The 12,402-nt window shown below is 31.4% G+C and overlaps 1 protein-coding gene across 4 annotated transcripts in view; it reads left to right on the forward strand.

Moving 5' to 3' along the window:
* LOC114341662 (putative inorganic phosphate cotransporter) overlaps positions 1-12,402 on the forward strand; it is a 125,713-nt gene that overhangs the window by 38,682 nt on the left and 74,629 nt on the right. The window lies entirely within an intron of this gene.

The following is a 12,402-nucleotide window of genomic DNA, read 5'->3' on the forward strand; positions in this document are numbered from 1 at the left end:
GACTTCTATTTGAAAGAATGTGTTCAATCTTCACAACTACAAATCGCAAGTGGAGTCCGGCGCTTAGGGCTACTTCCTCTTTGGTATTATGTATTATACTACAGAAATCAGGAACTTTCCTTCTAAATATATGTATGCATCTTGGCCATCAAACATATTCTTTGAAACATTTTTTTAAGGGGTTACATAGGTCTTGTGGGTAAAAAAAGTGACTTGTTAAAAAAAATATATCTCGAAAACTAAAATTTATTTTTATTTATAATTGGAACATGTAAAAGTATAGTACTTAAGGTAGTCTCAAAAAAAGTTTCAGCCAAAAATATTCATTTTTGTAGAGTTTAAGTTTTTTTGCGTTGGCAGCATAACTAAGTCCAGTCTCATCTGAAATCAAAAAGTTTCTTGTAGTTTATACCTCTGGCTAGAATATGAACGAAGGAATTAAAAAAAATGAAATTTGAAGATTTTACATAAGTTTAAACACATTTTTGACCCCAATTTTTCTCATTTTTAAAGTAGTTTTTTTTATAAAACAAAAATGACCTCATCTAATAAAAAATCATTTGTTCATTCACTAGCCAGAGGTATAAACTACAAGAAACTTTGATTTCAGATGAGACTGGACTTGTTATGCTGCTCACCACAAAAAAGGGCTGTTGTCGAAAAATTGCAGTCAACTCTACAAAAATGAATATTTTTGGCTGAAATTTTTTTGAGAGTACTATACTTTTACATGTTTCAATTATAAATAAAAATAATTTTTAGTTTCCAAGATATAATTTTTTTAAAAAGTCACTTTTTTTACCTGCAAGACAACAACTTGTTGATTTCAAATTGTAACAGTTGTTTTGCAAAGTATGCTGCCCTCTTGTATTTTCTATGTTATCTTCATCATACAATTACTTCATCTAAAAATTTTCTGCGAAAAAAAAAATAAAACAAAAGTTTAACCACAGAATCAAGTTACACAAATTTTCAAACACCTCACCTGATACAGCGTCTCAAGTACGATTGCGCGAATTGGTAAATATAACTCCGCACGACCACGCAACTCGAAACACAAGTACGCAAACACGGTTGCGTGAAGCGTGGCTCGCAATCGTGAAATTTACGAGACTTGCTCGACCTGTAGATTCTTGTGTTTTGCTAAGGTGTAAAAATTTGAAAAAAATATTCTGGTAAAATTTGTGAAAACGTGATTTGTAATGAATTGTATTTTAATTTCTGAATTGGACTGTGCCAGAATTAGTTGAAGAAGGCCATTCACAGAGGTTCGTGGCTGAAAGAGTGGGTGTTTCTCATAGTGATGTCTTACGGATATGGGATAGCTTTCTGGAGACCAATTCGATACAGAATAGAGCTCGTTCTGGTAAACCCCGGGTTACCTATGAGCAACAGAATAGATATATCAGAAATTCCCTTCGGAGAAATGATTCTATATCTGTACCAGCCGTCAAAGAGACTACAGGCATGCTAAAGAAGTTAAACTATCGTTGGCTACAATAAGAAGAAGAATTTTAAGTCAGGTTTGAGTAGTCGACGATCAATAAGAGTTCCTCAGCCACAACCGAGACACGTTTTGCACAGCCTCCAGTAGGCTCAAGAACACATACAACTCCCTCAACAGTTTTGGAATTTTGTGCTTTTGTCAAACGATACCAGAATCTGTTTAAATAATAATAGCTACTTTGAATTTGAAATTTTATTTTTCTGGGGGTTTCTTATCGTTCTTTTTGAATAACAAAATTAGCATTTGTTATCCATTATTCTGGTATTTTATGTTATATCCGTCGCGCGTCGTTGCAACTCCACGATACTTCAACAATTAATTTGACATAGTATGTTTACCTGCAGCATTTCTGTTTTTAGTTTTTTCAGTATTTTCTGTGCTCCTTGCTTGTTTATGTGAATTTCTTCGCATATACATAGTAATTTCTGGTGTTTGTGGTTCCAACGTCATTTGTTGTACCTCTGTATATACAACTTCTTTAGATAGTCAATCCATGCATCCGTTTGAATGTATTTCGGGTCCATTAGTTCCTTTACCTCCGCATGCTTCCATGTTGAAATATAAAATTTCTTCGTTTAGTATTTATTCGATGTTAACGATCATCATGATTATCGTTATTTTGTTTAACGCAGTGCGGCTAGTCAGCGGTAGTCATGTTATACCATTTCCGTACATTTTCCAGCCAGGAAATATTATGTTTTATTCCTTCTTATACGTCACAGATATTATAAATTTTGAGTTTTGATTGACATCAATCGAGAGTCAATAACTCGTGAGTCTCAAAAGTTATTCAGTCAAGATAAATATTAAATAGCAGCGGGAATAAAATACATCTCTGTCGTACTTACTCTTTGGATTATTATGATTTTATTATAGGTCTGGATCCCGCGTATGAAAAAAAAATTGATTAATAACAAGCTGAAAATTTGTTAATAGCTTAAGGGTGTCTAGTCGGACAAACTTTGATATATGGGAACACTGGAACAGGGGAAGTTTTAATTGTGGAACAGGTTAAAAATTTGAAACGGTCAGACCACGAAAACGGAACATGTATTTTGTCCGACAGAACAGACTTAAACTCTCCGAATAGAGATTAAACTCTCATGCAAAAATCAGACTGCTATTTATCACCAAATGGGTGTTTTAATGAGTGTAACATGTAGAGTATGTCAAATGACAGGAATTATGACAGGTGATAAATAGCAGTCTGATTTTTGCATGAGAGTTTAATCTCTGTTCGGAGAGTTTAAGTCTGTTCTGTCGGACAAAATAAATGTGCTGTTTTCGTGGTCTGGCCGTTCCAAATTTTTAACTTGTTCCACAATTAAAACTGCCCCTGTTCCAGTGTTCCCATATATCAAAGTTTATCCGACTAGACACCCTTAAGCTATTAACAAATTTTCAGCTTGCTATTAATCAACTTTTTTTTCATACGCGGGATCCAGACCTATTAGTTTATTGGTCTTCTATTTTAATTTTGGCCATTTGATTGAAATAAATAATGTTGTTGTGTATCATTTCTTAATATGTTATTGCCTTATCTCTTTCTTTAGGACTTACATTTCTTCTTTTATGCTCATTTGTGCTTTTTTATTGTTAGACCTTTTAGTAGATTCAAAACGTATTTCCTAATTTTTGAAGTATGAACTATTTAAGTTTTATTTTGCCGATAAGAAGATTGTAATCTGATTGTATTGTATATCAGATCCCGGGTTCTCTTTAGAAGATGTTTTTTAATTTCTCAATCGTTGGTTGATAAGAATAATATAATATTGCTTATTACATAATAGTGGAGCACTCTAAGTAGTCATTTTCAGTTCGAGATGACAGAAAACTGATTTCATTGTTTTAAAGAGTGCTACGGAATGTTTAATTGAAAGACAATCCAGTACAATAGGTAGTTTTAGATCCATCTGTGAACCACAATGAGTCTCTACTATTATTTGGGAGTTTTTGCTCTCTAGATGGTATAATGTGTCGATGAATATTCGCAAAAAGGTCCTGAAATGTTATGTGTGGTCTATCTTATTGTATGGTTGTGAGACATGGACGTTAAAAACCACAATACTAAACAAATTAGAAGCATTAGAATTGTGATGCTATCGACGATTCCTAAAGATATTTGGGTTTCGCACAGTTCCAATAAAGATGTTATCCAAATGATGAATTCAGAACGTCTGCGCATAAACATCATAAATAGGACAATAACAGAATACTTTGGTCATATAATTAAAGGACCTAAATATCATCTTCCTACTTCGCCTTATAATACAAGAAAAAGTGGAGGGAAAAAGATGTGAAAAAAATGTGAAGCAATAAATAAATCGTCACTTTGTAAGAAAAAATTTAACGTCCCGTATCTCGGAATCGAAACATTTGCGGACATTCGTCTATAAATCCAACTGTCAATATTTTTTCATGCAGAATTACCCCTTAAAGTTTGTCACACTTATTTAAAAACACCGTGTATTGATGAAGAACGTGTCTAGTTGTTAAAGTATCTAACTTTTTTATTATCCAACATAAACGAATGAATCAAAAAACAAGATGTTAAGAAAACCTCAGGGTATATCTGGGTTTTAATTTCAGTATTTTATAAATGCTAGAATATTCCACAGGGTGATGCGAACTTTGAGAAAAAAACACAGTTTGAGTATTACACCCGGTATACAATGAAAATTTACCTGTTTAGCAACAATATTATTACAGTGGTATTGTTAAAGAATCAGACTATAACATGTTTTAAAAATCACTTAAATCGGCTAACAGGTTTAGGAAATATGAGACATCAAAATTGACCAAATTTTTAAGTGGGCCGATTTCTATGCACGTAAGTTTATTATAAAAAATACTTCTATTATGCATTGGAGTTTAAAAAAAATCATTGGTGGAGAACTCAATAGTTCAGATCAATAAGGCATCAATTCCGGATCATAAGAAATAAACAATAGGATACAAACCGGCAATAGATGTCTTTATGTGCTTCAAAACCTTATAAAATGGAGACATCTAACAAGACATACAAAAATATAACTATATCAAACAATCGTACGACCCATAGTGATGTATGGTAGCGAAACGTGGACAATATCAAAAGCAAACGAAGAGAGACCACGTGTTTGGGAAAGCAAAATCCTAAGGAATATCTTTGGACCTGTGCTTAATGAAGCAGCAGGACAATATAGGATAAGAACTAACAAAGAACTCGAAGAACTATACCCAAAAGCTAACGTAATAAAAGAAATAAAGTACAGAATATGGACAGGACACCTCAGAAGACATTCTGATGAAATAACAGCAAGGCTGGTATTAGAAGAAGTCTCAACTGGAAGAAGGCTACGCGGATGGCTTCGATCCGGTGGCGAGATAATATACCAGGAGACCTTAAAGCTATGGGCGTGGAGAATTGAATGGAAAGGAATGAGCGAGTGAAATAAATAGTGCATGGAGTTGCTAGAAGTCTGGATCGGTAAAGAATATGAACTAAAAGATTTACTCAACGTAATTTTACTCGGGACTCTTTGTCTGTTATTTCCTAATTTCAATTTAGCATTCTTGTAGAAAATTTTGACTATTTTCTGGGGTATTTTATGCGAAATACTTAGTTCATTTTGTTATTATGTATTACGTTATGCAAAACTTGGACAGCAAAAAACGGCTAACACGATGCATGACAACAAAGCGAAATATCATTATCATTTCCATTAAGGTAAATATACTAAATTTACAATCAAGATGCAGTAGAAATAAACAAAACAAGACACATTAAATGCTACTAGGAGCTCTCCCGAATCATAATTTACAATGTATATACATAACATTGTAAATCCCAAATAATGATTTCCAAAGTTTATACGTTGTAAATTATGATTCAGGAGTGCTCCTATTAGCATTTAACGTGTCTTGGTTTGTATATTTCTACTGCATCTTGATTGTAAATTTAGTATAGAGCTGTTTAAACCAATAAATAGATTTATGGTTAAAACTATTATGTTTACAATTTATTGTTTGTTTCCATAACTGAGTTATCTTTGATGTTATCAAGAAATATTAAAATTCGTTGTTGTCAGTATGTTATCGTTTATGTTTGTTACTAGAAAATTATTTTAAATTTGTTGAGGTCAAATGATATCCAATATGTGGTGCTATACTAAAATTACAATAAAGATGCATTATACTAAATTTACAATCAAGATGCAGTAGAAATAAACAAACCAAGACACGTTAAATGCTACTAGGAGCACTCCCGAATCATAATTTACAATGTATAAACTTTGGAAATCATGATTTGGGATTTACAATGTATATACATTGTAAATTATGATTCGGGGATGCTCCTAGTAGCATTTAACGTATCTTGGTTTGTTTATTTCTGCTGCATCTTGATTGTAAATTTAGTATAGAAATAAACAAACCAAGATACCTTGAATGTTATGAGAAGCACTCCCGAATAGTCCCGAATCATGATTTATAATGTATAAATATTGTAAATCATGACTTGGATTTAGAATACATATATACATTGTAAATTATGATTTCGGAGTGCTCCTTGTAACATTCAACGTATCTTGGTTTGTTTATTTCTAGTGCATGTTTATTGTGATTGTAGTATAGTATTCACGCACTTCGTTGTTATATTCACTTAATATAGAACAAGTTGATATATGAATCTTAGCAATAGCAGATACATTATGGGATTGTGAATGTATTTTGTTGTAAAAAATGGTATATGGTTATATGGATTATTGGTCACAATATAAAATAAGTAATATTAAGTCGTATTTGCACTGAGTCTATTGTGAAACAACAGTATGTCACCTGACCAAATACACGCTGACTGTATGGTTCATTCCACCAACATACTAGTCCAGGGCGGATCTGTTTTGAGATGGACGTTGAGAGGTGACTCAAATTTTTTTGCAGAAATTGCTTGAAAATAGCTCAAATAATAATATTTAAGTTATCCTCCCACTCAAAATGGTCCGGAACATTGTTTAAATAATCAAAATGTCAAAATATGAAAGGAAAATTCGATTTTTTTATTGGTTTTTTGATTATAACTTTAAAACTATACATTTCTGAGAAAAGTTGTACTGACATAAAAGTTGCATAATTAAATTTCCTACAATATAGAATTGGTTGAAAATTTAAAAAATAGTCACCCTTGTTGCAAAATAGCAATAATTGCGAAAAAAAAAACATACAAAACAAGTATTCGCATTTTACGTTTTTCAACCATTTATGCTACACATAGGACCTTCATATTTTACCCAGAAAAACTTTATAATATAGTAAAACAGCACTGTAAATTTCATTAAGATCGGTTTAATAGATTTTGCAAAATAAATTTTGCAATCCAGCTTTCGCAAAAAAATTCATTTTTTTTAAATATTCCAGGACTGAAAATAAAGCAAATAGCAAGTTGAATTTTTTTTTGCTTATAGAAGTGTACTGTACCTTTCCTTTGCAATTGGCAAAATTAAAATCGATTAATTACCACGGCGTCAGGAAATTTTTTAAATAAACATTCATTTTTGGTGCTACGCGCAGGACAGCGGTGTAGAATTCACACAAGTTGATTTCCACCAAAATTTCTTCCAATCTTTATCTAATATATTATTTTCTTACTCTATATTTTGTTGTATTTTAATATTTTAGTTCCACAAAAATCAAACTAATTTTATTATTGTTTGTGAAATATTGTTTAAACAATTGCATATGTTTAAAAATAATAAACTTTTAATCTCTAAGTTAAAATATATGAACAAAGAAAGTTTTTGCTAAAAAAAGTGTTATTTCAAAGGATAGAGTATGTGTTTTTATTTTGCAATAAACAAATTTATTTATTTATATCGAAATATAATAAAAATTAAAATGTATCAATCATTATCAAAGGTCATTAGAATGCCCAATCAGAGCAAACTATCCGCTGTCCTGCGCGTAGCACCAATAATTAATGTTTATTTAAAAAAATTCCTGACGCCGTGGTAGTTAATCGATTTTAGTTTTGCAAATTGCAAATGAAAGGTACAGTACACTTCTATAAGCAAAAAAAAATTCAACTTGCTATCTGCTTTATTTTCAGTCCTGTAACATTTTGAAAAAATTAATTTTTTTTGCGAAAGCTGGATTGCAAAATTTATTTTGCAAAATCTATTTAACCAATCTTAATTAAATTTACAGTATTGTTTTACTGTATCATAAAGTTTCTGTGAATGAAATATGAATGCGAATACTTGTTTTTGTATGGTTTTTTCGCAATAATTGCTATTTTGCAACAAGGGTGACTATTTTTAAAAATTTTAACCAATTCTATATTGTTGGAAATTTAATTACGCAACTTTTATGTCTGTACAAGTTTTCTCGGAACTGAATACTTTTAAAGTTATAATCAAAAAACGAAGAAAAAAATCGAAAATTTCATTCATTTTTTGACATTTTGATTATTTAAACAATGTTCCGGACCTTTTTGAGAGGGAGGATAACTCAAATATTAGTATTTGAGTTATTTTCAAGCAATTTCTGCAAAAAAATTTGAGTCACCTCTCAACGTCCAAATGTACTAATATTTTTACAGATGCGCCCTGGTCTATACGTCTGTTTTGAATTATCGCGACAACGAATATTTCAGTGTGCAACATAAGAAGTACGAAAGTAAATGGCTCTAATAATAATTATTCCAATAAACAGCAATGTAATTTGCAATGTATTTTCGTTCTTCATATTTTGCACAATAAAATATTCGTTGTCGAAATAATCCAACACAGTCGTATATTCGTGGAATAGGGTATAGTGAAGTGAAAGCGACATAAAATGTTTTTTTACATCATGAAATATATTATAAACAAATAGAGGTTGCGCGAAAAAGGTATCAAGAGATCAGATCAAGAGAGAATAAATAAAAAGCCGGCCCAAAAGCGCAAAAAGGGAATTGGTTTTACGAACATTTACAATCTAATACAGAGTGTTCTAACAAAAATTTGACCTCCCTCCCAGTAACTCAGAAACCAAGAGTTTCTTCAGAATTTAAAAGAACATGTCAATTTGTATCGAAGGGGGGACGAATTTTGCGGGACGAATTTTCATGCAAAATTCGTCCCTTTCCCTGTCCCGCATCAACTACTAGTTTTTTTTAATAGCAAGTGTAGTCGAGTGGCACATCATTTGAAAGGTTTTTTTCTCTACAGGGCCCTCTAATTTTTTTTAATTTACGAAATAACTTTAAACATAATTTTGAGTTTAACTAATTTATAATAAATTTGTTAAGTCCAAAATTATCTTCAAACTTATTACGTAAATAAAAAAAATAGAGCGTCGTTTAGAGAAAAAAATTACCTTCCAAATGATATGCCATTCGACCACACTTGCTATTTAAAAAAATGGGGGTCGATGCGGGGCAGTAGGGGGTTACATTTGAGGGAATGAATTTTGCAAGAAAATTCGTCCCCCTCCCATTAAAAATTGACTTGTTTTTTAAATTTTGAAGAAGCTCTTGGTTTCTGAGTTTCTGAGTTTGGTCAAATTTTCGTTGGAACAGACTGTATGTATCTAAAATATAAAGTGTGTCATGATGCGGGAACGCTGTTCCGGCACTGGTTAAGAAAAGAAAAAAAAATAAATAGAGAATTTTGTAAACAAAAATTAGCAGTGCGTTCCGGCACTGCTAATTTTGCCATGACACCACTGCCTCAGTCAGAAGTAAATTACAAGAGATAGGTTTAAAACTAAAACACCTTGCTCAATTTCTTCATCTTTTCCAAATATTCTTTTCACGGATGAGAGTAGAATACAATTATGGAAGCTAGATGAACGAACCACGTATACAAAAAGTATTAGAGTGATGTCCAATAATTTTAACTTCATTGATACTATTAGCTTTGAAAGTGGGTTATATTGTTTAAGAAACATTGAACTTGGTTAAATGTTAAAAAAAAACAATTTTCTGTTGTATTGATGCTTCTCTCAATTCTCATTGAAGATCTGGATAAAAGTATGCTAGCTTTAATTTCACACAAAAATTTGCCCATCACATTATTCAAACTCTTTGATAAGATGTTATGTATTAATGTAATGCTTGAATTTTTCAATCTAATATATCGGACTACCACAATTCCAAGACAAAAAATCCAATCGAACTTTGTATCAATTTCCAAAAAGTCAAGTACAATCTGCTCAGATCACAGAACAATAACTTTAATGAGTCACACTTAAAACATTGTTGAAAATATTACACAGCAGAATATGAAATTAACGACACACAATTTGGGTTTAGAAATGGTATGGCCACAACAGATGCTTTTTTGGTTTGAATGTGCTAGACTAAAGCTACATGAATTACCTACCTATTAGACCGGTCTAGTTAGACTCAAAAATAGGAGTGAGGCTACAATAATTACCATCAAGCTGAAAATTGGCAGGATTGTTCAAAATACCATCATAAATGAAATCTAAAAAGTCCTCATAAATCCGACCCGTGCTAAAAAATTTGTCAAAGGTCACCAAATATGGTTTTTAGTGGTTTTCAGCGAAGCGGTAAGTTTTATCGTAAAATTAGTTCTAACAAAAATGTAGGTTAGATAATTATCTATAAAAAATACCTTTATAGTTTTTTCCTAAGAGCCACTGTTTTTGAGATACAACGATTCAAAGAGTTGAAAGACTTCTAATCGTCATAATATATGTTTTTGCACGATTGATCATTTTTGATTGTTTACCGTGACAGATTTTACGTCAGTAGGTGAGATTTACTAGCAACTCGACGGTAAGTAATCCAACTCGACGGTAAGTACTCCAACTCGACGGTAAGTAATTTACTTACCGTCCAGTTAACAAATCTCTTAATTTTAATTTATTTTTTGAAAGAATAAAGAAAACTAACGAATTATTTATTAATATTGAAACTTATGGTACAATTTGTTAAATTATTTAATGAAATCCCACTTGTTTGGGCTGTGGTTTCACTTCTAACAGAAACTCCTACAGAATCGCATACATTAGCAGTATCCAACATTTTTTCTCTTCAAATACGCGATCAAAGTTGAAAACTTGGAAATATCAATGCCATCATAAAGAAAAACGGTGGATTTAATCATTGAATATTCTGCCCAGAGGCTTCCAGGAGCTTTCAACTGCATATGTCTTTGAACGAAATATGCCAATAGAGTCTTTTCTTCGATTCTTAAATTCTTGCCTTCGCACCATTTTTTAAAACTTTGGTAGGTATTTTGATAACGGATTTTGGATTTTTCGGGAATAATTGCGGAACACCCTTCTTCCCAAGCCCGTTCAATTTCTTCAAATTCACTTTCGCTCATATTTTAATTTATAATAATCAAAATTGTACTTAAAATTATTGACAACTAAATAAAAACTCAATTCTCCATTGTTGTTATGCACCCTAGTTACTACCTAACAACCAAAGTATATCTTGATAAAATGAATGAAACTAGTCAATATGACGAAAATGTTTAATTTTATAATTTATAATGGTATCAATCGTGCAAAAAACGTTATAAGCATGTCGAACGTTAAGGGTAACCGATCTCAGACAATAATTGGAGTCGTCGCTCCGCTCCTCCTCCAAACAATTGTCTTCGATCGGTATAAAACCCTTACCGTTCTCCATACTTAATATACTAATTAGTACACCAGGTATATACATCACTGAAGCTGTAATACAAGTAAACATAATATTCTATCGGTCAACTTAACTTATATTACACATAATAATATAAGATTATAAATACGGTAATGTTTCTACTATACAGCTTGCGGTCTACCGAGGGATGCAATGTATAAGCTGTATTATATTACAGTGCCAACAAAAAATCTTTACAAAGTAAATGTAATGCGAAAATAATAAGAATTATTTGAAGTTTACGGCTTAATCCTAACAAAAATAGTAAATTGATATGACAAAGTATTAACTTATAATAATTCTTTTTATTATTGCGCCTTAGTTCAATTTGTAAAGATGGGTTTTGTCGGAATAAACACGTTCGTCCGCTAATCTAATCACCCTACCTACTCTTTTCTCAGAAGGGTTTGAACATAATAATGAAAGACAACTTTCTAGGCAAAATGTTCTCCACGCATGATCCTTTTCCAGAGGTTGACAAAATTGTATCTATTGCAAGTGGTGTCATTGGTGATAGTACAATTGGGCCATGTTAAACAAAAAGCAACCAACCCTCAATTTGTAAATTAAGAGAAAATTAACTTTTTATATTTTTCTAAATATTTAATTCTCTATCACATTTTTTAAGACGATAACTTCACTAATCAATAGTTTAATTTTAAAGCAATTTTATCATAGTATTATCAAAATTCTCCTAATAAATTTTTACGCAAAAAATAGGCATATTGTGGGTTGGTTTCTTTTTGCTATTTAAAAAATCACCGAAAAACTTTAGTTTTTAATGTTTTATTTATAAACTTAAAACATTTTACAGATAATTATAGAGTTTTAATCTTATATTATTTATTATATTGATACACGTTACCAATTTTATTCTTTTTCAATATCAAAATCAAGCTATTCGATGTTAAAGCCATCTACATCCTCGATTATTTTGTTGCTGCCTTTAAGATTAGTATAGAACTCGAAAGAATTAGGTGGATCATCTCATTGAGGTTCTGTAACTTTGGTTGAGCTATGGGTTTACCTTGTGGCGATAGTGGTACTAAAGCTTCATAAACATTTCCACTAGCATATGGCCTTCCCCGAATATTCTTTTTAATATTAACTTTTTGGAAATTATTTGTAAATTTATAATTTAATACTTCTAATGTGTAACCAGTTTATTTTTTCATTGTCTTCTGTCACCTTTCTGTTTACTTTATATTTTTTTTCTATTTCCACGGTGCTGAAAAAATCATTAGATTCCATTTTTGTA

The sequence above is a fragment of the Diabrotica virgifera genome, chromosome 3 (genome assembly GCF_917563875.1).
Source record: "Diabrotica virgifera virgifera chromosome 3, PGI_DIABVI_V3a".
Lineage (NCBI taxonomy): Eukaryota > Metazoa > Arthropoda > Insecta > Coleoptera > Chrysomelidae > Diabrotica > Diabrotica virgifera.